The 24,469-nt window shown below is 37.2% G+C and overlaps 1 pseudogene; it reads left to right on the forward strand.

Moving 5' to 3' along the window:
* Positions 1–1,094: 1,094 nt before the first annotated feature.
* Positions 1,095–21,084, forward strand: LOC109449807 (survival of motor neuron protein pseudogene; annotated as a pseudogene).
* Positions 21,085–24,469: the final 3,385 nt, after the last annotated feature.

A 24,469-nucleotide genomic window follows, 5' to 3' on the forward strand; every position in this document is an offset into this window, starting at 1 on the left:
CCTTTCCTCTCTCCATTCCTTCCTTCTTCATTCCCTTCCTTTCTTTTATTCAATACATATTAAGGTCTATTTGCTTAGCACCATACCAGGTACCAAGGATACAGTGGTGATATGTAAGCTACAGCCTAGAAGAGAATAAAGATATTTTAAAAATTAGTGAATTATAGTTGCAATACGCACTACAAAGGGGAAGTACAAGATAATGTAAATGTGAATAATGGGATGAAGTAACCTGTCTGTGGAAGTGACATGTAAAGGGAGACCTGGAGAATTAGTAGAAATTGCTAAGACAAAGGGTATGACGGTAGGGTCAGAATCCATGGGAGTTTTTTTCAGGCAGGTACAGGGAATGGAATGTGCAATGGCCCTAAGACCTAAAAGAACAGAATTGGCTCAAGAAATCATAAAAAGACTAGTGAAGCCTGAATTCAGGTTGAATGAAGTTAGTCTGAGATGTTATGGAGAGGCCCGATGGACCAGGTGAAGAGCCATCATCAGGTTAAGAGTTTGAGGTTTATCCTACTGTAAGAGGGTGAATTTTAGGGTTTACCTTACAGTAGTGGACATGTGAGATGGAACTAAACACAGATATGGTGCCCACAGATATTTAAGAGGGATAAACTCTTGTTCTAGTGTTGTCAGCAGTTTTATTTCTAAAGGTGAAACCAGCAATTTAACTTCTTTGTTCTGGGAAGAACTGTTTTAGAGTTTCAATCGTGATTGTATAAGATAAGTTGGTACTGACTCTTCCAGGGAAGTGTAGTGGGAGATATTTTTGCTGAGGGAGTCACCTCATTCTTGCTCTGAGAGAGTCATGCTGCTTTCCTAATGACCTCAGGACGATGAAGAGTTGACCCACTTTCATAGGAGCCATGGGGCTTTCTGGGAGGAAGATGATTAAAATCCCTTTAGAGTTCGAAGTTATTTACACCCTATCTAATATATTAGGGTAGCCCCAACTGAGGACGTTTAATTGGAGAGAATGAAGAGAGTCCTTTCTCTCTCTCCCAAAGAATGTGTCAGTGATGTATGGTCTGGCTAGAACACAGAAGGCATTGTATGTGCTCTGAAGACGAAAGGTTTCGATACAGGGAATGGAGGCTTATGTAACTGTTGGAAGGCCTGCACGAGCAAAGGGCAGGAGAGCCGCACTGGTGATCTCATCCTGCAGCAGTGATTTCAGTGATTTTCAAAGAAGCTCGAGTTACTTTGATCCTCCTGTTGTTGGCGAACATATCTGCCTGCAGCTGCCTGCTACGGCCTCCAGAGGGTAACAGCCTCTCCTCGTCTCCTGCCTTTTAGAGCTCTTGCAAGTGCCTCTCACTGGTGGGCTCTAGCCTGTGACCACACAGCGAGGGGATTCTGGCAACATAGTTCCTGGTTTCTCTTCTGCGATGCATAGGAGACCTCTGAAGAGGGTGGCTGTGATGTCAAGTTGATCAAGAGACAATCCAACATAGGTGATGACTGTGGCTCAAGAGCAAAGCCTTGGATGTCGTGAGGGAAAGAGGGCTCCAAGCTTAGCAGGCTGCCACTCTGACAGTGTAGCTGTGCCTTGAGACTTCCTGTATTAGTAAGGATTCTCTAGAGAAACAGAACCTAAAGGGTGTGTGTGTGTGTGTGTGTGTGTGTGTGTGTGTGTGTGTGTGTGAAAGATAGAGAGATTTTGATAGACTTACTTTAAGGAATTGACCCATATAATTATGGAGGCTGGCAAATTCAAAATCTGCAGGGTGGGTCGTCAGGCTGGAGACTGAGGGAAGAGCTAATATTCCAGTTCAAGTCTGAAGGCTGTGTTATGGCACAGTTCCCTCTTGCTTCAGGGAAGTCAGTCTTTTGTTCTAGTCAGGCCTTCAACTGACTGGATGGGGCCCACCCAAGTGATGCAGGACAAACTGCTCTACTCAAAGTCTACAGATGTATATGTTAATCTTGTACAAAAACACCCTTATGTTTTACCAAATATTTGGGCACTGTGGACCAGCCAAGTTGACACATAAAATTAACCGTGACACTTCTCCTTCCTCATTTATACCTGAGAAGTTACTCCACTGACAGATGCTGTTTTGGAATAAACATAGTTTTATGTCAGTGTGTCCTAACTAAAAATTCATGATCTTTCTATGTATATATAGTTCAGTTCAGCTCTTTTAATTAAAAAAGAATGAGGTAATAATTGTTTTTCCCTTAGATTTAGGAAAGAGTTGAGATATCTCTTTATGCTGTAGCCTCTCAATATTTAATCATTCAATTATTAATTTATTTGTTCAGTCTTTCAACAAATATTTATTAAAGATATAGGCACTGAAGATATGCAGTGATATAAAGAAATCAGATCCAGAAAATAAAATGTTAAGGAAGAGAGCAATACAAGCATTGTACTATATAACTTGTGATACCAAAAAGGAAAATGCAAGTGCAAAAGACTTTAGATTTGTAAGCCTGTAAGTGCTGTTCCAAAAACCTTTGTAAAAGAGGGAAATTTTACAAGCAAGTTAAACAATCAAATTTACAAGTCTTAGCAAATCATGATTGTCTACAGCCGTGTTTCCTGAATAAATAAAGATGAGTCAGGACAATTGTTTATTCAAACAATTTAATGTCTACTAATATCATTGGTTTAGGAAACAGATGCCTTTGTAAAGAATATCAGACCCTAACACATAAAGACTTTTTCATTGCTCCCCCAGGTCCCTTTCTTTTGTAAGATCCTGATCTTACCAACTGTAGTCTTACCAACTACTGTATTTTTCAGGAGGGTAACTGCCTTAGTCAGTGGGTGATTACTATGTTGAGAAATTGATGACAGGGTAGTTACTGGTCATATGAGAAGGCACATTTCATGGCATCATCACCAACACTACAGTATGAATAAAATTAAAACAAAACTGCAGATTTCTAAGATAACTCCCAATGACCCCCTACCCTTATATAACTGTACCAAGCTATCACAATATTATTGATCTTTTCCCCCCTCTTTACGTTTTTCAATTACAGTTCACATTCAATATTATTTTATATTAGTTTCAAGTGTAAGCATAGTGGTTAAACATTTATATAATTTAGGAAGTGATCCCCCGATAAGTCTAGTACCCACCTGGCACCATTCATAGTTATTACCATATTATTGATTATATTCCCTACAGTTTACATCTCCATGACTATTTTGTAACTACCAATTTTTATTTATTAATCTTTTCACCTTTTTCACTCAGCAACCCAACCCCCTCCCATCTGGTAACCATCAGTTTGTTCTCTGTACCTATGAGCCTGTTTATATTTTGTTTGTTCATTTATTTTGTTCTTTAGATTCCACATATAAGGGAGATCATATGGTAGTTGTCTTTCTCAGTCTGACTTATTTCACTCAGCATAATACCCTCTAGGTTCATCCATGTTGTTGCAGATGGCAAGTTTTCATTCTTTTTATGGCTGAGTAATATTCCATTGTATGAGGCCTGACAATTAAGTTTTCGAACTTGTTGCAATGATGTTGCTAACCTTTTTTGATATCAGATGGATTATTCATTATGAATTTGTACCAACTGGGCAGATACTTAACCAAATTTACTATTTGGAAGTGCTGAAAAGGCTGCATGAAAAAGTTAGACGACCTGAAATTTTCGCCAACAACTCATGGCTCTTGCATCATGACAATGCACCCGCTCACAGGGCACTGTCTGTGAGGGAGTTTTTAGTCAGTAAACAAATAACTGTATCGGAACACACCCCTTTCTCACCTGATCTGGCCCCCAATGACTTCTTTCTTTACTTGAATATAAAGGAAATATTGAAATATTGAAAGACATTTTGATGACATTCAGGACATCAAGGATAATACGACGACAGCTCTGATGGCCATTCCAGAAAAAGAGTTCCAAAATTGTTTTGATGGGTGGACTAGGTGCTGGCATTGGTGCATATCTTCCCAATGGGGAGTACTTGGAAGGTGACTGTAGTGATACTCAGCAGTGAGGTAGGTAGCACTTTTTCTAGGATGAGTTGCAAACTTAATTGTACAATCTTGTATATTCTGCTACTTTGGAGTGAAATGCTCTCAATAGGTGTTGCCTTAGGCTGCTAAGTTTGTTATAATTTGTTGTGCAGCAAAAAACCAAAAAAACAACAACAAAACATTCAAGACAAAACCAAAAACAATACAACTTTTGTCCAACTTTTTTTTTTTTTTTGTCCAACTTTTAATTCTCTTGGATGTGATATCATGCTAAGATTGGTCTTGAAATGTCATCACTCTATTCAGGTCATATACAGTATTGTATGATTTCAATGGTGAGGAGACATATTTTAGAGGAGAGCCCCCTGTAAAAGAAAGGTGGTTTTTTTAGGAGAGGCCCACTTCAAACCTTGCAAAATCTAGGAATGTGTTAAAGAAAGGGAATTCTCCCCATAAAATTTCTCTGCAAATTGTTGGGTGTATTTGTGTTCACTATTTTTTATCATTAATATTTCTATCAACATGGGGTTTAGAATAGTCATCTAATTTATTAGTCACTTCAGGAAACACTTCATGTTTTGACTTAAAGCAAACCCAAGTATATGAGTCAGATAATCACTTTGTAATGTGTAGTGTAGAATTGCTTCGGGTTAATTCCTTTTTTTTTTTTTTCAAACGTTTCACTTTCTAACTGGTTACCCATAAATAAGTTTCAAAATCTTTTAGTAAGTCAATATAATACTTTGAATAATCAGAATTATAATGTATTTATTTCAAGAGAGTTAAATTATATAAAGAATCCAAATGTATAACATTAAAGATTTCTTGAGAAAAACACAAAATGCAAATTTAGTTTTATGCATTATTCTTTATTTTAATTTCCTATTATGAATATTTAAATATTTAAATCCTTGAATTCTAACATTGATCTCTACAGAAATTCTTTCAGCTCTGCTATCATGCATTTTATGTTGGGGGTAATTGTATATTTTAAGACAAAATAAAACAATTTCTTTAATTACTTGTTAGCTAGTCACAACTATGGTTCCATTTCTCATTTTTCTTTTCTCTTTAACTCATGTTTGTCATCTCAAACTTCCTTTCACACCCCTTATCCAAGCTCTTCTTTTCATAGCCAAACCTTTCTTTTAATTCTCATCGTTCACTTTCCTCCTAATTTTCCATGAGAACCTCTCTTCTTCCCTTTAACCATTATTTGCTCCGCCTTTCCTACATCTCCTCCAGAGGAACTGCCTTGCATGTCCTGTTTGCCGAACATTTGAACTGGGCCAAACCATCAACATTCCAAAAAGTCAGTGAAAACAAGAATATCTTGTTGAAAGAACTGGTAAAATTCAACTTTTTCCTATTGACGACTTCACCTGACCAATTGATGAACTACAAAACTAGCTTTGCTTGTCAGCAACAATGAATTCTTAAAAACAACTTACCTCATCTTCCTCTTTTTTCCATTAAAAAACCCCAATTCCCTCTCTTGTAACTGGGACATTATTTGAGTATCTTTCTTAATCTGTGTCCCCTGAATTGCAATTCCTAGATCCCAAATAAATGCTTTGTCTCTTGAACTGGTGTTTTTTGTTTGTTTGTTTATTTATTTTTTTAGGTCAACACAATTTAAAATAAAAGTGCCCTTTCTTTTGGAGGGATGTGACCTTGTGCCAAGGGTTATGGCTTGTCACATGGTAAACAAGCTGCTTTTGGCCTCATCCCCTTTGCTGGGTTCTTTTGTGCAACTGATAACCTGCATGACCCTATATGGCTGCACCAGGAAAGTGCAAGTGGGTAAATGTAAAATTGGTGGAGAATAAAGAGTAAGGCCTATGTTATGGAAGCTAACAGCAATTTATAGTTCCTTGGAAAGAACTATAATCTACTAAAAGTCTTTTCCAAGCCAAAACCTGAAAGTATAATGAATGATCATCAGGGTTTATAATAAATAAGGTGTTAGAAATATGTATTTCAATAGAAAATGAGAGTCAAATTGGGAGAGAAAAGGAAGGTAGAATGGGTATAGAACAGCAGTAGGCAAACTTTTTGTTAAAGTAGGGGGTTAGTAATTCATTTAGGCTTCCTGGACTATAAAGTCTCTATTGCAACTATTAATCTGTGCTCAAAAGCAACCATAAAAATATATAACTGAATAGACATGACTGTTTTCCATTAAAACTTTATTTACAAAAACAGGCTGGGGCAGGGCCTAATTTGTGAACTCCTGGTATAGAGTATTGAGAAAAAAGCATTCACTGAGGCATTTGGTTGGTGTGAATCTGATGCTGATGCAGAAAGGGCTCTAAATCTGAATAATGAGTGTTCATTCATAAATTATCATACAGATATATTCTACACAGGATGAAAAGCAGCCTTTTGACAATTCATTTTAATTTTTAAAACTACAAGAAATGGAAGTTTTATTAGCCATTTATTTCTCTGTTAACTCTCCTGTAATATACTCGTATACTCACTTGACAAGACTGAATACTGGGCTAATAACCTGTATTTTACATAAAATTGTTACTCTGTAACTTTTCCTTGCAGTATTCAACTTAAACAGTATATAATGGATGTGTATTATGATTCTCTGGGTCAATGTGAATTTTATTCCCTTTCCTTCATAGCATATGATATCCTGATGTCAGTTGGTTGTCTTAATCTTTGTTGGGGCTTGCCTCACTAATGGAATTCAGATGGTTTTCTTAGATAAGTATAATTCTTTGGGGAAAATTCATTGTAAGCCAACTGCTTGAAAAGATGTGAGAAAGGGCAAAAATTAAGCTATAAAAACAGACTTTATCTTTTTCTATTAAAAAAACCTTCCAAGGTCCTAGCATTTTCCTCATTTCCTAAGTATCTTAATGTGTTATTCCATATCATAAATACAGAGATAATTTTGCTCTTCAAGGGCAAATTGCCCTGAGTTATCAAACTCAAATCATTTTTTAGTGTCTAAAAATTTTTTTTATTAGTTTCATGTGTGCAAAACACTGTGGTAGTTAGACATTTATCATTTATACCCTTTGCAATGTGATAACCTCCCTCCCCGAATCTACTACCCCTCTGATATCGCATATAACCATTACATTTCCACTGTCTCTATTCCTTATGCTGTACTCCACTTCTTGTGACTATATATAAAATTATAGTTCATTATTGTTCAGCTTCAGCTTCAGGTGTACAGTGCAGTGATCAGGCATCTACAGCATCCCTGAAGTGGTCTCCTTGATAAGACAAGTGTCCATCGGATACCCTAGAAAATCTTTACAACATTATTGATTATATTCCCCAAATTGACTTTCGGATCCTCAGGGCAATCTTGTGGTTACCGATTGTGCTTTGTAATCCAAATCTTGAAAAGATCCATAGTCTTCTTTTCTGTGTTGTCTGTTCTCAAGATGAATATAGACTGTTTCAGCAAAGTCTTTATAAGAACTGTGTGGACTAGGTGGGGAATGGTGTATTGGGCAACTGGACATCTGGGCCTTCGTGTTTCGTGCAGGGAACAAAATTCCTCTAGCCACACCAGCCCTCCGCATTGTTTATTGTAGCCTTTAACCTCTCCTTCTACCAAATGGGGCAAATTTATTAAGGAGTTCACACAGCTGTTGTGGCTTCTTGAGGCAACTAAGGCTAGCTGGAATACACTGTAGCACAGTTTATTTTGTAAGATTTATATGTTACAGTGAAAACTAGAAGTTAAGAGTCCTCCAAGGCAGGGTTTAGATTTTCATTGTCATTTACCACTGCTAGAAAGAAATTAAACACATTCTAGTGAGGCCAGAACTCAGTGAAAACAAAACTCTCTTCTCCATAGCACAGTGATGAAAACAAAACTCAAAGTTACAAGGATTTTCTGAATTCCATTGACTCTTCACTGCTTATGAGTAACATGACTTAAGAGTCCATCAAGTATGTTGAAAGTTGCTTTGACTTCCTTTTACTGTTGCTCTAATTTCCCATGGCACCTTTTAGTTCTAAACTTGCTGCTGACAACTACACAAACTGGGGACAAGGCTAGTCTTATTTCTTTATGAAACAAAGTTTTGTTTTTATTATGTTTAGAGTTCATTTCTGGGAATTAAAGGTAGGAATTAATTAATACTTTTAATTAATTAAAGGCAATTTTGAAATTTTAGGAAGAAAAGTATGATAGAAAATTGATCTGGTAATGCAGTGGGTGAACTGATTCTGAATCCTATTCTCTGTGTGTGGAGCTACCAATGTTTGCCCGAAAATAAGCCAGAGTCTTATATTAATTTTTGCTCCAAAAGAAGCATTAGGACATATTTTCAGGGGATGTCTTAGTTTTTTATTCAGAACAATTTACATTTATTCAAATACAGTCATGTCATCTTCTGGAACATCGTCATAAGGTACTAAATGCGTCTGTCTGGCTGACAATCTTAACTGGGGCTTATTTTCAGGGTAGGTCTTATTTTCAGGGAAACATGGTAAATGGATTTTCTGGTACTGGTTTTTGGGGTGGGAATGGTAGATTTCTGTGGGGTTGGAGTCTAACAATTACCTGTGTACTTTTCCTGTCTATATGATCTCTGGAACAAGTAACATATAGACTATACCATTGAGAGGGCTGGCAAGGATGGAGCTAATGAATATTCAACAACATGACTATTTATCTCCTAATTTTGGCTGCTTTTGATTCAAATATGATGGGAGAAAAGGGCGAATGCAACGTGTCAGTGAGACGAGAACTGTCATTTGAGACCTTACTTGAAAGACCTTATTTCCAGCAGCATAGCACTTTATCAGAGATACCTTAGAACTGTAGTTCAGGTCTGTGAAATGAAAGTGACCTTTGTTGAAGACTCACCCCAGTGGCTATTAGACCTAGAGCTGTGCTGCTTCAAGTAAATCACTGATTTATACTAATCTTGAGATTTACAGATCATCCTACATAAGATGTTATAAATATAGGTTTTGGTTATTTATTCTGTAGTAGAAATATTCATGTTTATCATAGGTTGGGAAAGCTTTTTGTTAAAATTTCTTCAGCCTATTTGCTGTTACTGATTTTTTTTCTTTTTGGTTCAGCAAACGTGAATTCCTTTAGGACTTGTGACTAACTTCCCTAGATCTAGAGATGATCATATGAGTTCCTTAGAAAACTTTGGAACAAAAGTAATTCAAGATTTAATGAGTGACTAATGTAATCATATTTCTGGGGAAATGACCTGGCTCCTTGTATACTGGTTAGTGGCAAAAAAAATTCTGGCAATGAACAGAAACAAAAATAAACATCAATTATTAAGAAAAAAACATTATGGATTCTTGATGTCCATATAAGATATACACAGCTTCAGTTTTAAATTTTCTTCCAAAAACATGACACTTTTCATTAGCCATCATAATTTATCTGTTGACAAAATTCCTTATGTGTATTCATGAAAATCTGACTTATAAAAGTTAAGATGTAGACTGGACCTTTATGGTATAAAGGCTTTTAATGGATTCTTTTTAGAAGAAGGACTGTGAAAAGGAATGTTTGCTTAGAGCACAAGTTGGAAAAACATATTTAACCATGAAGGATATTCTTGGAAGAAAGAAAAAGTAACATTGCTAGATTCACCTATTTCAAACTTTGATGCATCAGAAGAAATTCAATCTGTGCTCCTGAAGACATTTTAAATAGTTGTAGAATATTTTTTTCTGTCAGACATTCTCATGTTAGTGCTCAGCTAATGCTTCAAGTGTTTTAAAAGAATAGAGAAATGTTATGGAAAAATGCACATCTTCACTCTATTCCTAAATCCTAAAGGAACATAACTCATAGTTCTGGCTAGAATTTTGTTTTCTTACAACTATTCCCTGAACACATATTAATGATTAATATAATAATTCTTAGTCTCATAAACATATATGCTGTGTGTGTGTGTGTGTGTGTGTGTGTGTGTGTGTGACTTGAGTGTATGAATCAGGTCTTTTTGCATTTTATGAGTTTAATTTGGGATCCAGTTCAAAATGTTTATCTTTAAGGCCCAGAATAACAGACTTTGTGAAAATTAGAATGTACCCATAGTTTAACCCAAGCCCTGGGACAAGTCGTGAAGTAGATGAAGTTCATTTTCACAGAATATGGTCTCTCTTTCCAGTCCGCTCCATCTGTAGGGACTTTACTTTGAAGTTCTGCCTCTGGCTGGGGGAAGCTCCTGGGCCACACAGAAGAGGACTGTCATGGGGGCATTTGTAGTTTAGAGAGTGGTTTCTGAACCAACTTTCAACTTCCTGTACTTATTTTCTCTCTGCCATTCTGAATTTCTATCTCTTTTTCTCTTTATGTATGTTTATTTTTTTACTGTGTGTGCACTTTAATGCAAATGTGTACAAAGAAGGAATATAAAATTCCCACTTCATCCTTCCGCATCCTCCAATTCCCTCTCTCCTTCCAGCACCACTGTTTACATTTTAGTGTGCATCTTTTTAGTCCTTAATCCACGCAAACATTTAAAAAAATAAATATACTTTGACTTCCAACTCTACTATCTTTTCATTTCACAAATGTTAGTCTATCTTATTTTTTCAAAGAATAATAACTATTTTTAAAGGTAAATATAGTCATCTAACAACCAGAATAAATACAACTCTTGGTATACAGAAATAGACTTTGAGGTTCAAATGTCTCCACTTTCTAGACTACTCATGTAAAAGTCTCACTACAGTTCACATTATGGGGGACTTGAAAAATACTGTAGTGGGTTGAATGGCTCCCCTAAAAAGGTATGTCTATATCCGATGTCCTGGAACCTGTGAATGTTACCATTTTTGGAAAAAGGGACTTGGTAGGTATAATTAAGGATCTTGAGATGAACAGATAATCCTATATTACCTGGATGGATTTTAAATCCAATGACAAGATAGACACATAGAAGAGAAGGCACACACAGACGAGAAGGCAGTGTGAAGATAGGCAGAGAATGGAGTGATGTGGCCATAAGCCAAGGAAGTCAGGGGATGTTAGCTGCCACCAGAAGGTGGACGAGGCAAGGAAAGATTCTCCCCAGAGCCTCCAAATGAAGTGTGACTTTGCTGACACTTTGATTTGGGCCTTCCAGCCTCCAGAACAGAGAGAAAATAAATTTGTTGTAGTTTGTGGTCATTTTTAATAGCAGCTACAGGAAGCTAATACAAACAGCAACAATCAAAATACTATACTTCCACTATTTAAAATAGAAGAAAATAAAACCACTGACTCACAAAATTCACTATTAAATAAACAAAACGTACAACTTTTATTGTTATAAAACAGTATCCTAAGAATTATAATTCTACTAAGCTTCTACTAGAACAGTTGTATAATTACTTGACTATAGCACCGAAACTAGATGATGTGTTTCTGGATTAATAAGAAGACTTGTTAATAGCAATGAGAAAATACTAAAGTAACATTATCTAAGCCTTAAATATAAACATTTGGAATTGGATTCCAATTAAACTTATAAAATGGAAATAATTTATAAGATTTACATTTATAGAATGTACATTTATAAAGCATTACCTTTAAGAGTTATAAATCTATTAAGTTTCAACTTGAGCTATTATACAGTCATTTAACTAATAGCAATAAAATTAAAAGAGAAAAAATTAAAAATTAATTAATTAATTAATTAAAAATATTTTAGAAGACAAAACATTCTCGCTGTGTGTTTGAATTATTTTATTGGACTTGATAAAAACAGCAGATTTACTATATGTATACTATTTACAATAAAAAGTGGAAGTGACATCGGATTCCAATTACAATAATCACTATCTTAAGAATTATACTTCTATCAAGTTTCCATTTGAGCCATTGTATATTCACTTAACTAGCAGCAATAAAACTAAAAGAAACAAATCAAAATTACCTTAGCTGAGACAGAAAAGAACGTTTTCCTGTGGTCCTGGATCTTACTGGAAGGCTGGATCAACTCTGAAAGTGACTCACTTCTTTTTTAAGGTTGTAGGATGGAAGACAAAATACAGTGCGTGGTGGAGAGACATTTCTTGTTGCCAGTGGAAGGTGTGCTACAGTAGGGAAATCACTTGGTGGAAATGGTTCTTGGGAGGGTCTGTAGTAGCTTTCCAGGGGAGAAAGAGGGACAGGAAGGCCTCTTTTCAGGAGTTGTCCCCTGGCATCCTCTGCAGCATCTAACTTCTGACTGAAGGATGCAGTGGAAGACCAGAGTCTGGGCCAGCTGTGTTCTGTTCATGTAGGAGCAGTGAATCAGACATACTTAAAGGACCAAGATTATCTGTGGTGTCATTTCGACTGGATTCCATTTATGAAGATGGACTTCTGTATTATTAAAGGCATAATGAGCCTTACAAGTACTGTGGTCCTGAGAGTCTGGCAGGGCAAGGAGCTCCAAGACAAGTTCTGTATTGCACTTGTGGAAGAAGTGCTTGGTTAGGATAGAGTTGCCTGATGGAAGGGTCCTTTTCTTGTGATTCTGCATCCACAGGGATGACGTCCCTGGAGCCATCCCAGTTTGCTAGGGCTGCCAGGAAAACTACCACAAACTGGGTGCTTTAAATAATACAAATATATTTTTCTCACAGTTTTGGAGGCAAAAGGTCAAAGATCAAGTTGTTGACAGTTTTGGTTTTTTTGGAGGCCTCTCTCCTTGGCTTGCAGATGGCTGCTTTTGCGCTGTTCCTCACGTTGTCTTTCTTCCCTGTACTTGTGCCCCTGGTGTCTCACTGTGTGTCCAAATCGCCTCCTCTCATAAGGACACCAGTGAGATTGCATTAGAGCCCACCCTGACAGCTTTCTTTAAACTTAATCATCACTTTAAAGGCCCTATTTCCAAATATAGACACATTCTGAGGGACTGGGGGTTATGGCTTCAACATGTAATTTTGAGGGAACACAAGTCAGGCCATAACACCAGTCTAATGTTCCCCCTTCTTTGGTGATCTGATGATTCACGGAATTTTCTATATCCAGACTCATGGGGAGACTATTTTTTAATTCCACTCTGCACCAGGGTTCAAGAGTTTGTTTTTCTGAGGACCAGGGACGTCTGGTATAGCAGATGCTGTATTGCCTTGTTCAGATTCCTGAAGTCTTTCCACTATGCTTTCTGGCTGACTTCAACTACCAGTATTGGATGAGGGCTCTCCATACTTTCCTTGTGAGCCTGACAGGTTGTACATACTGAGGGATTAACAACTCCCGGGTGCTGTTCTCAACAAATGACTGAGAGATATTGGTATATAATGTTCCAGCTTCTTTGGCCCTCAGGATAATTCTGAGGCATGCATTTTACATAAATTCCCAGATATTCCCCAAGGGATTAAACTCCAGTTGCCTACTGTAATATTTAGTTTCATAATGCACTCTTCATTGACTGTCTTCTTTTCCCTATCCCCCATCAGCCTTCCCCTCCATTGTTTACTGCTACTCCCAAATAAATATTTGTATTTGATTATTTTCTCTGGGTCTGCTTTGGGGTTGCAGAACCTTAAACTTAGGCAATTGATAGCACAAGTTGTTCTAGAAAGCAGATCTTCTGGTTGAATTCTAGAATTATTTGACATCCAGTTTGCAGAAAGATCCCATTGCTAGTAATAAGTGGGTGGTGATAAGCTCTGGCATGGAACAGCGTTACAATCACTAAGACTCTTACTGTGCTGAATTGGGATGGGATGAGCTGAAGGGTGGTGCACCATTTTATGTGGTATCTCCAGAATTTGAGAGATGGTGGCATTGGTAATTATCAGGACTATGGATTTGATCACTTACTGTTAAATGACATGAACGTGCTGAAGAAAGAGAACCACACACTCAAACTAGCCAGTCATGAACCATGGGAATTGTGTGAAAGCCAGAAAATCTCTCTGGCAATATTTAAGGAAGCTCTCATCTTCTAAAACTAGATTACAGATTATGCTGAAAATTAGATCCAGGATCTGACTGTGAGAGTAGTAGAAATACAAAGAATTGTAACAGCTCTGGCAAGTCTCTTTTTAAAATTAGGAGCCAGAAAAGAGTGGGGCCCTGATATCTAGAATGGATTGACTCGAGAATCTTCAACTCCTTGAAGATCTTCATGAACTCTTGGACTTGCAGAAGTAACCCAGTGAATTTCCCCAAGATCTCCCTGAACTCCTAGGCCTGTAGAAGTTGATAACTTGTCTTACTAGATGATAGCAATCACCTCCCCACCCAATCCTTCCTCACCTGAGGCAGATGTTTTGTAAGGTAATATGCTTGCAAGTATACTTACCTCAAGATTTTCTCCCTGTGGTATTGAGGCCCACAACTAGGCTCTACCTCAGCATGACCCAACTAGGCAAGCACTATCTCGGATTTGTTAGGAAAGGGATTGTTCACCAGAGGAGTTGCAGGACTATCTATAATATATTGTCAGGAACCAAGAAAGTGTGCCTAGAATTCAATTGTGAGAGTGCTGCGTCGGGACTTACAAAATAGGGCGGTTAATAACATTTGTTATTCAGATTATACATAGATGGAAAATGTATAGTTGCGTTGTCTCTTTGTGTCCCAGTGAGAAAGCCATGTAACATTTTACAAAAATAATTGAAAGGGGAAATTGGCCACCAAAAAATTAAACTATAGTATAGAAAACTAAACTATAGAAAAGGAAAAAGAAAGTGATAATGCTAGAAGTGAAATTCTAATTGAATGTAAATAGGGTTTACTGATGTGAGTACTCTCACATGACTTAGGATTTGATGTGGGGCAAGGAGACCAGGAGTCAGTTATAATCTTCTGCTTGGATGGTGGAGATGCTGGAACTGCTTTGGCAAAGTATTGAGGGAATAGTCAAAAGGCTCAGGGACCTAGGTATGTTAGAATGGATTTACAGTCCTTGCTTTAGTTGGTTCTGATATGCATGAATTTTGGTTACCACAGTTCAGCTAAATAGTACCAGTGCTCCAACAATAAAGTTCAAATTTCAGTTACCAAGACATATTAACTGTAACCACATAAAGTGCAAACTTTGCTGCTGGCTCTTCAATGCACAGATCCCTATATAAATAACACATGCACATTATGATCAATGACCAATTATGTCACTTTATTCAAAGTCTGTAGGTAATTGGTCACTGAACATTTGTTATTCAGTTTATACACAGATGGAAAATGTATAGTTGTGTTGTCTCTTTGTGTCCCAGTGAGAAAGCCATGTAACATTTTACAAAAATAATTGAAAGGGGAAATTGGCCACCAAAAAATTAAACTATAGAAAAGGAACAAAAAGTGATAATGCTAGAAGTGAAATTCTAATTGAACGTACACGGGGTTAAAGAAGAAATAGCTGATTGTGGAAATATTGACACTACTGCTGTTTAAGAGACTCTAATCAGAGGAACTTAGTGAAGACAACCTTATTGACATTAATGGGAAAAATGGTCATGACAGAAAGGACGAAGATATCGCAGAAAGAAGGATGCAAGTGAGAAACTGTACATTCATGGAATTCTCAGAGATAGTTCGCCACATTGAACGTGGAAGGGATAAAATGCTGGAAGCTGATTCAAAGTTAGAAAGTAGTATGACATTTGCCAAGGCATAAAAAGATGTTTCATCATTATCATTAGGTATAGGACAGAAAGAAGAAGGCAACCACTGTTCAAACTACCCTTAATAGGTTTTTGTTTTTGTTTTTTTACACAGAAATAGACTGGAAGAAAAAAGAAGGGGGGCGGTGGTTAGTATATTGACAGGAGTAATTTGACCTTGATTATTGTGAGAAGGTAGGATTTCTGCTACCAAATAGGGACAGCTACCAAATAGGGACACCTATCTGGAACTAGGAGATTTACTGGTGCCTCTTACTTCCTTCAAAGCCAATGATTACCATGAATAGGGAAGTGCAAGAACAGCATCCTGACAAGATAAAGGTAATCAGAGGTGCAGACTTCTGAGGTTGGAAGGTCTGGGTTACCCCACTGAGCAACCCACTTAGATGGGCACAAGTGCTGTCCAAAAGTGAGGAGAATCTATAATGTGTGTTAGAAAAGGGAGACGGCGAATATCAGTTGTAGCCTTGGGACCGTCTGCAACAGCCAGCCAAGACGGTAGCTCGCATTGATATTAACCCCGTTGTAAGTTTATTTCCTTTTTAAATAAAAATTGTGATTGTTTACCACTTTGAAGAACAATAATTAGGTGAAATGAACTCAGCATGGGACAGAGGGCATCTGGTTAATGCCACGGATGGACTGCAGCAGATACAGGCTGTTCCCAATCTGTATCTCTGGGAAATCTTGCTCCTTTATAACTGCCAGTATCTGCTCCTTTTTCCTGAAACTGTAGGAAACTGCCTGTACATATGACAGACTGGAAATGCTAATGAATGAACAATCCCTAGAGGGCAGCTCTCCATCACTGTAAGCAGGTATATAAAAACTTGAGCTCCTTTCTTCATAGAGCTGGCGAGTTCTGAGGCATATGTTTTGCATGCATTCTCAGAGTTTCCTTGTGGGATTAAGCTTTAATTTCTCACTATGGTAGCTGGTTTAATAGCACCACCCTATAGGCTGCCTTCCTTTCCCTATCAAGCACAGTGTTATTTGTGCTTTCCAACTAAACTATTCTCACTTTAATTCCTGTCTCAGGGCCTGCTTCTGGAAGAATCCTAAGTAAAACAGTTCCTAAAATCTTAATATATTTAATTGTTGCTTTATCATTCAAGGTACATAGAGTAGTTGCAAATTATAATACTGATGTTATTGTTAACAGTAATCTTAAACGAGAAAAGTTTAAATATTTCTTTTCATTATTCTTGTTGTTAGACAATATCACACTTACGATGTAAAATCAGAATACTGTATTTAAAAAGATACACGTAGTTTGAATTAAAACACATTGACCCAATATTTCTAGTTGTCAAAGATGATGCAGGGAAGGAGAGTGTATGTATCTGTTCAGGCTACCATTTTGTCTGGAAGTTTAATGATGTGACATTTCAGTTAACTACAGTGTTGCTTTCTAGAGGGCAAATGAGGAGAGAGAGGGTGGGGAAGCAGGGAAACTGGATCACAACACAAAGAGTTGGGATTTAATGACAGTTCTATGAGTCACACCACCATGTTTCATGTCAAAAATTTAGGGCTAAGGCAATAGCATTTGGTTAGCAAAAACCCAAATCAAAGACTCTCTACTATTTTTTTTTAAACTAAATGGCTGAGCACTTTCAAAGATGAATAATAATATAAAAAAGAACCAGTGTAAAGACTCAAAATGAAAAAGAACAAAATGATGATGGAGACTATGTCTTATTAGAGGAATTATCTAGAGAAACAGAAGGAGAATTCACTCAGAAATAAGATTCACGACTTATAAAAATCAATATTTTTTCTATGCTTAGCAAAAATAAACAAAAAGTACAATAGAATATAAGTCATTTGTGAAGGAAAACAACTCTACATTATATAGGAATTAACCTAATAATGAATGAACAAGACAAGTCTTGAACCTTCATTGAAAGACATAGAAAATACCTAAATAAATGAAGATACATGCCTATCTATCTGTCTATCTATCTATTCACCGTGTTTCCCCAAAAATAAGACCTAGCTGGACCATCAACTCTAATGAGTCTTTTGGAGCAAAAATTAATATAAGACCCAGTCTTATTTTATTATAAGACTGAGTATCATATCATATCATATATCATATCATCATCAGGTCTGATATTAATTTTTGCTCCAAAAGATGCATTAGAGCTGATGCTCTGTCTAGGTCTTATTTTCGGGGAAACACAGTGTGGGGACAGAGCCCCAGAGACCAGTTTTCAGGCTCTCGGCCTCATGTGGAAAGGTGCTGGCTCGGGTAGTAGATGGCCGTCGGCTGTGGCTAGTTGACCATCAGCTGTAGCCAGTTAGCCAATTGGCCACTGATATAACTGCCCGTGGCTGCGATGGAGAGTGGAGTCAGTCGGTTGGCAGGCAGAAAAGCAGACAGCAGGTCACATGTCATGTGTATCCAGCCTCCAGTGAGACTATAATGGTATGACTCCCCTACCTATGGCTCCGTGGGTGTTCCTTTTTGGCCTCACCACATCCTGCATTCTTATGTGGGGAGCGGGACCAGAGACCCTGTAGGCTGCCCCGCACGACACACAGTATCTATCTATCTATCTATCTATCTATCTATCTATCTATCTATCTATCTATCTGATCTATCATCTACCTATCTATTTATCTATCTAGCTATACATATACAGAGTAACTTAAAACTAAAGTTATCAACTCTTTCCAAATTAGTCTATAAATTCAATGCATTTCCAAACAATTGTCTTAATCATGAGCTCTATTGAAAGTGCAAGTCTAGGCAGCCATTTGTACTGTGTGACTCCAAGTACCTGAAATACCCACTAGCCTAAAGCCATCATTAGAATAATTCTAAAGAACAAGGAGAATGTGAATGTCATCTAATGAACTTCAAATGGTATGTTGTTGTAGTTAAGAATGAATCCCACAGGGACAAAGTTATAATGACCCTGAGCAGTGCTTATGCAGTCCTCCTATTTCCAGGAGTATTATCTCTAATGCTAAACTGGGTACAGATGTATTTGAAGTAGGAAATGTGAAGGCATGAGATAGTAGTGGGAAGGCTGCCCATGGGGGAGCTAGGGAATAGCGTGAGGAACGCATGGAGAAAACAGATGTAGAGTTTATGCAATGTTCCATCATGTCAAAACTAAAGTGAGGATGAAAAAGCTGATACTATGAAGAAGTAAAAACAATACAAAATGAAGGACTGGATAAGACAGTAGTCTAATGGGAGAGAACTCAGCAAATTGAAAGCCAGAAGAGAGATGACTTGAGAAACAGAGACAGTAATTGGTTCCTAGAGATTTATCAGTTCCTGATTGCTTGCCGGTTAACAGTTGTAGTTCTGGGCCTTATATATCCTATAAGCTCTCTTTGTCTTATGGTGGTCCGAATGTCGCTCCTACCCTTTCCTTGTTAAAGAAATCATTCTCCTGAGGATCTCAGCTCGTTGTTATTATTGGTTACTGCAGGGCATGCAAACTTTTATTTTATATTATACTTTTATACTTCTTTATCTACTTTCCTCTTTCCTCACTACATTTTATGCTTTGCATTTGTCATTTATTCTTTTTCTATTCTCTTACTTATCTCAACTCCTCCATCCTATCCAATATTTTATATATGTTCTTAAGAGCCTTACAAAATACGTGGTGTTATATGTGTATTTCTTAAATGGCATTGGGTTATAAATCGCATTCTATCTATTTTTTTTTTTTAACTCAACATTATGTTTTAAAGATCTATTTGCACTGGCAGTCGTCTCGCAGTGGCAATGAGAGGACGAGGTGGTGGTGGCCGTGCCCTGGCCAGGAGGTGCAGCCAGGAGGCGCAGCACAGGCCAGAGGGATGACGCTGACATCTGGGATAATACAGCATTGATAAAAGCTTGCCATAAACCTGTGGCTTCACTTAAGCCTGCTCTAAACAATGGTGGCATTTCTGAAGCTTCAGATAAACCAAAAAGCACACCTAAAAGAACACCTGCTAAGAAGAATAAAAGCCAAAAAAAAAAAAAAAAAAAAAGAGTACTACAAACCATTTGAAGCAGTGGAAAATTTATGACAGATGTTCTGCTATGTGATCCGAATTTACCCAGCTACCATTACTTCAACTGATTTTAAGAGAAAAACTTGTGTTATGGTTTACAGTGGATACGGAAATAGAGAAGAACCAACCTGTCTGATCTGCTTTCCCCAACCTCTGAATTAGCTATTATTAATAATATTGAACAGAATGCTCAGGAGAATGAAAAGGAAAGCCAAATTTCAACAGATCAAAATGAGAACTCCTCCAGGTTTCCTGGAAATAAAGCAAATAACATCAATTCAAAAGCTGCTACATGGGGTCCTTTTCTCCCTCCATCGCCGCCCATGCCAGGATGAAGGCTGGGACCAGGAAAGCCAGGTCTAAAATTCAGTCTCCACCGCCCCCCAACCACCACCGCCACTACCACACTTCCTGCCATGCTGGCTGCCTTCCTTTCCTTCTAGACCACCAGTGATTCCCCCACCACCTCCCATATGTCTAGATTCTCTTGATGATGCTTTGGGATGTACGTTAATCTCTTGATGCATGACTGGCTATCATATCAGTTACTCTATGGGTTTCAAACAAAATAGAAAAGAAGGAAGGTGCTAACATTTTAATTAAGAAGTAAGCTACCATCATTATAAAAATGAACCTTACTTTGTATAAATTTTATAGTTTGTGGAAAACATATATTTAAAAATTGAAATGTTACAAAGTGAAAAAGTTAATATAAAACAATATTAAATACACTTTGATGCCAAAACTGTGGTAAAAGTTTTGTCTACATCCCTCTAGAATTCTCATGAAATTGTTGGTTGGTGGTGGAAAGAAAAGCATACATACTTTCCAATAAAGAGATCCTTAGACTCTGTGGTGAAACTTTGTTATCACTGGTCAGACAGCCAGGCTTGCTTTTTGATTTGTGATGCTATATGAAATTCACTGTCTTATCTATGAAGTGTTCAGGTTTAAAAAGTGTAATTGGAATTTAATCAAACCTTTAAGATCTACCTTCCCATTTACCAGAAATACAGGGGATAGAACAAAAAATTGAATGACACCATAAAAGAAATGATCAGACAGCTCCACAATGTGGAGTGTTATAGAAGACAACTGACCTCGTTTCTTTAAAAAGTCATTGTCATAAAAAAAAAATGGTGGGGAGCGAGTGACTATTCTAGATTAAAAGTGACTTAAGAGATCCAGCAGCTAAATACAGTGTGACTTCCTTGATTAGACTCTGATTTGAAAAGAATTGGGGATTGAGGAAATTTGAATATGAACTGGATTTTAAATGATATTAGATAATTATTGCTAATTTTATGAGCTGTGGTAAGAGTGTTGTATTTTATGGAAGAATGTCTTTTTAAATTTGCATTCTAAGGTATTTACAAGTGAAGTTTTATAATGTCTCTTAATATATTTTTAAATGATTTAACAGAGTGTATATGTGTGTGTGCATGAAACATATATGGCTATTATTGAATCTAAGTCGTGTGTGCATGGATGTTCACTGAACTGTTTTTTCTATTTTATGTATGTTTGGAAAAGTACATAATAAAAATGTTCAATATTTATAAACTAAGAAAAAGATCTATTCACATTGTTACCTGTGTATCTATTTTGTTCTTTCTAATTTCTGTGTATTATTCCATAGTATTTACCACATTTACCCCAATCACAAAATCGTGGAACAGTAATTTGGTGAACACCCTGCTTTGTGCTCTTGAACTGACCTGGTTAAGAGGTTGCTGCATGCGCGTGTGTATGTGTTTTAAAATATATATCACAAAATAGGATTGCTGTATCTAGAGTTTATGCCTTTATAATTCCATTAAGTAACTTTAATATGTTCTACAACTAGATTGCTCGTAAGAAAGGCTGTGAAATATGAGAGTTTTTATTTCCTTTTATTCTCAGTTTGTACCAGCACAATTTTCTAAATTTTCTCATTCTGAGGCTATAAAGTGGTATCTCATTGTGGAGTCACATGTCTCTGATAACTAACAAGTAAGAACATCACCCTCATAAGCCTTTATGTTTATGGCGTTAGGGCTTCCGTTTCTGTAAATTGCTTATTCATACCTTTCTTTTCCATTGGGCTTCCTCTCTTTTTCTTTTTAAAAAGATTTTATTAAAAATATGGCTAACATACAATATTATGTTAATTTCAGGGGTACACCATAGTTATTCAACATTTATATACCTAAAGAAGTGATCACCATGATAAGTCCAGCAACCATGTGACACTGTACCACACTGTCACAATATTATTGATTATATTCCCTATGTTGTACATTACATCTCCATGACTTATTTGTATTATACCTAGAAATCTGGACCTCTTATTCCCCTTCCTCTTTACCCCCTTTTTTAAATTTATCAATTACAGTTGACATTCAATATTATTTTATATTAATTTCAGGTGTCATAGTGGTTAGACATTTATATAATTTAACAAGGGATCTTTCTGACTAGTCTAGTACTCACCTAGCATTATACATAGTTATTACCATATATCATTGACTATATTCCCTATGCTTTACATCACCATGACTATTTTGTAACTCCCAATTTGTACTTCTTAATGCCTTCACCTTTTTCACCCTGACCCCCAACCCACACACATCTATCACCCTGAAAAATACAGTACCTATCTGACACCGTACATAGTTATTACAGTATTATTGACTATATTCCTTACGCTATACCCTAACTCCCCATAACTACTTTGCAACAAACAATTTGTACTTCTTAATCCCTTCCCTTTTTTTCAACCACTCCTCCAACACCCTTCTCATCTGGCAACCATCAAAATGTTTTTGCATCTATGAGTTTCTTTCTGTCTTGTTTTTTAATTTTGTTCTTAGAGTCCACATATAAGAGAAATCACATTGCATCTCTCTTTTTCTGTCTGATACTCCACTCAGCACAACACCCTCCAGGTTCATTCATGCCACCACAGATGGCAAAACCCATTCCCTTTCCTGGCCAAGCAATATTCCATTGTATATATGCACCACATCTTCTTCACCCATTCTTTCACCGGAGGACACCCAGGCTGCCTCCACATCTTGGCCATTGTAAACAATGCTGCAATGAACATATGGATGCACATGTCCCCTTGAAGTAACATTTTGGGTTTCTTCGGATAAATACTCTGAAGTGGGATTACTGGGTCCTTCATTGTCTCTATTTATAGCCTTTGTTTTAAAGTCTGTTTTGTTTGGTGTAAGTACTGCTACCCCAGCTTTTTTTTTTTTTCATTTCTATTTTCATGAAATATCTTTTTCCATTTCTTTACTTTCTGTCTGTGTGTGTGCCTTTCAATCTGAACTGTCTCTTGTAGGCAACATATATAAAGTTTCTGTTTTCTTTTCTATTCAGCTTTTCTATGTCTTTTTAGTAGTGTTTAATCCATTTACATTGAAAGTAACTGTTGATATATATGTAGCTATTGCCACTTTATTATTCATAATTTTGATTTTTTTTGTTTCCGTCTTAAAGAAGTCCCTCTAACTTTCCTTGTAATAATGGTTTGGTAGTGATGTACTCCTTTAGATTTTTCTTGTCTGGGAAGATTTTTACCTGTCCTTTGATTTTAAATGATAACTTTGCTGAATAGAGTAATTTTCACTGTAGGTCCTTGCTTTTCATCACATTGAATATTTCCTGCCAATCCCTTCTGGCCTGCAAAGTTTCTGTTGAGAAATCAGCTGACAGTCTTATGGAAGTGCTCTTATAACTTACTAGTTGCCTTTCTCTTGCTTTTGTCTTTGCTCTTTGTCTTTAACCTTCACCATTTTAATTATGTTTCTTGGTGTGGGCCTGTTTGGGTTCATCCTGTTTGGGATGCTCTGTGCTTACTGGACTTGTATGTCTAATTCCTTTGCTAGGTTAGGAAAGTTTTCAGTCATTGTTTCCTCAAGTAGGTTCTCAATCTCTTGCTTTCTCTCTTCTCCTTCTGCTACCCCTATGATGTAAATGTTACATTTGCTGTTGTCCCAGAGTTCTCTTAAACTATCTTCATTTTTAAAAATTCTTTTTTTCTTTTGCTGTTCTGATTGGGTGTTTCTGTTATCTTGTCTTCCAAATCACTAATTCTATCCTCTGCTTCATCTAGTCTGCTCATACATTCTTCATTTCAGTTATTGTATTCTTCTCTTCTGACTGATTTTTTGTTTTTATGGTTTCAATGTTTTTTGGTTTCTGTTTTTGTTTTATAACGCTCGCAGTCCCTTTGTTGAAGTTCTTACTAAGTTCCTTCAGTATCTTTATAACCATTGTTTTGAACTCTGTCTCTGGTGGGTTGCTTGCCTCCATTTTGTTTAGTTCTTTTTCTGGATTTTTCTCCTGTTTTTTCATTTTGGACACGTTTCTTTGTTTCCTCATTTTGACTGCTTCTCTGTGTTTGTTTCTATGTATTAGGTAGATCTGCTATGTCTCCCAGTCTTGGCCCGGTGGCCTTATGTAGTAGGTGTCCTTTGGGACCTAGTGGTACAGTCTCCCTGGTTACCTGGCTGGGTGCTCCAGGAGAGTTGTGTGGATTGTGTGTGCCCTCCTGTAGTAGTTGAGCCTTGATTGCTATTGACACATCAGTGGGTAGGATTGACTCTTAGGCTTACTGGCTCTGGGATTAGGCTATGTCCACAGCTTATGGGCTGCTGTGCGGAGGCTACGCCACTGTGTGGTATTTGCCCCAGTAGGCTCTGATGTCTGTTGAGACCACTCTTTGTGTGTATCACCTATGGGGCTAATTGGGCAGTGCTTTTCTGTGGTCTGAAGCCAACCTCCAAGTACATTGGTTCTGGGGCCTCTTGGGAAGAGCCCTGCTGCAGGCCTAGATCAGTCACTGTCATGCGGGGCATCTGGCGGGGTCTCTGCTCCCGCTCCCCACAAGAGAACGCAGGATATGGTGAGGCCAAAAAGGAACACCCACAGAGC

The sequence above is a fragment of the Rhinolophus sinicus genome, chromosome 16, assembly GCF_057876585.1.
Source record: "Rhinolophus sinicus isolate RSI-liver-muscle chromosome 16, RSI-T2T, whole genome shotgun sequence".
Lineage (NCBI taxonomy): Eukaryota > Metazoa > Chordata > Mammalia > Chiroptera > Rhinolophidae > Rhinolophus > Rhinolophus sinicus.